We start from the raw sequence: 1,876 nt of genomic DNA, 5'->3' as shown, positions 1-1,876 counted from the left end.
AACAAGGGTTCACCATCCTTGAAACTCTTTAAAGTGGTCCAGAAACTCTCTTGATGAAACATTATGTATGGAATGAAATATCATTTCATCTGCCCTCCCCACCCAAACTATCACTAAGTTGATGCAATGTCTCCTTTCCAATAAGGAAGCTGAAACATCTCTCCTTGGATGTATTTATCAAGAAGTAACCAAGAGTCATGGAAAGAGCCCTGAACTGGGAGTCAAGAGAATAATAACAACAATATCTAGTGTTTATATAGCACTTTCTGATTTGCAAAGAACTTTATATATCATATTCATTTGACCCTCACAACAACCTGGGAGGTGAGGACTATTATTGCCCCCATTTTACAGATGAAGAAACAGAGGTTGAGAAAAACTAACTGACTTGTTTTGAGATCAGTTAGTCATCAAACCTTTATTAAGTGCCTACTTTATGCCAGGCACTGTGTTAAATGTTAGTGATGCAAAGCTAGGCAAAAGACAGTCTCTGCTCTCCAAGAGCTCATGGTCTCTTGTGGAGTATAGCCAATAAGTATTTGAAGTAGGATTTGAACTCAGTTCTTCCTGGGACTCTATCCATTGTATTACATAGTTGCCTAGATTACTTAGTTCAAGTGAAAAAAATCTACCTTGAATAAGGCACTAGCCCTCTTCTTTCTCGCCTCTTTATTGTCCTTTATTTGAACAAGATCTCAAGTCTCTTCTAGCTCTGACACTATCAGATTCTCTGAGTTTTTGCCAATCTTTAGAAGGTCACATTAATTTTCTGAGCCAAGTCTGTTAGAATTCCTCATCTGTAATTTGAGGGGGTTGGAGCAGATGAAGTCCAAGATGTCTTCCAGAAAGAAATCCCATGAGGCTAAATACAGCTGTTCCTGCTCTTCATTCTTTTTTTCTATGGCGGCTGCTGTTATTTGGAGGGAGGGTTGGATGGAGGTGGGAGGGAAACAGCTTTGGAGTTCCAAGTGTTGGTAATGGGCCTCTTTGGAGAAAGTTCTCCCTAGCCTTCCACAGACCACCCCTTCTTTCCAGGAGCAGCTGTGGCCATCACTCACTTTTCCCAGGCAGCCCCTCTCTCAGAGAATATCTGGCCTTTGATGCCTTGAGACACAGGACAAAAATAGTTGCTCCAGACCTAAGTTAAGACAAAATGAAGAAGGGCAATGCAGGCCATGATGACTTCATTGGCTTCCTTTGCCTTTCATCAAGTTCTGAACACAGAAAGAACTTAATAACCCCTGCGCTCTTCATAGAGGGCTGTCCTGGGTGACCTGTTACTCAGAGGCTCCCCATACCCTTCTCATGTTCCTGGCACCCTTCACCATGATCCCTTAATACCTTCTACTTACAGGTCCCCAAACCCTTCAAATAAAACCCTTCCTCTATATATACAGCTAGGTGATGAAATAAATAGAGTGCTGGATTTGAAATCAGGAAGACTTGAGTTTGAATCCTATCTCAGGAACTCTCTGAGTGATCCTGGGCAAGTCATTTAACCTCTGACTGCCTATAACCCCATTTGTAAAGTGGGAACACTAATGGCACCTATGTCCTGGGGTGAGAATATATAAGGTAATAATTGTAAAGTGCTTTGCGGATTTTCAAGCACCTTATAATAACTATTATTAACTACACTTGGGATCCATAGCTCCTAAGCTCCATTTGTAAGTGTCAAAATTAATGGCTGGACAATAATTTTATGAAATTATGTGGTTGCCAATATTTATTATATCTTGAGTCAGAAATTTATTTACAAACGAAGAGGAAGCAATAAAGAAGAGAAATGTGAGGGAGATAGAGAAGTTATCTATCCTATCTCAACCAGGAAAGATGGTGGTGAGTAACCATATGGCCAAACAAGATGGAAGCTGGT

The sequence above is a fragment of the Monodelphis domestica genome, chromosome 1 (assembly GCF_027887165.1).
Source record: "Monodelphis domestica isolate mMonDom1 chromosome 1, mMonDom1.pri, whole genome shotgun sequence".
Taxonomy (NCBI): Eukaryota; Metazoa; Chordata; class Mammalia; order Didelphimorphia; family Didelphidae; genus Monodelphis; species Monodelphis domestica.
Note: the sequence above shows the minus strand (reverse complement) of the source record.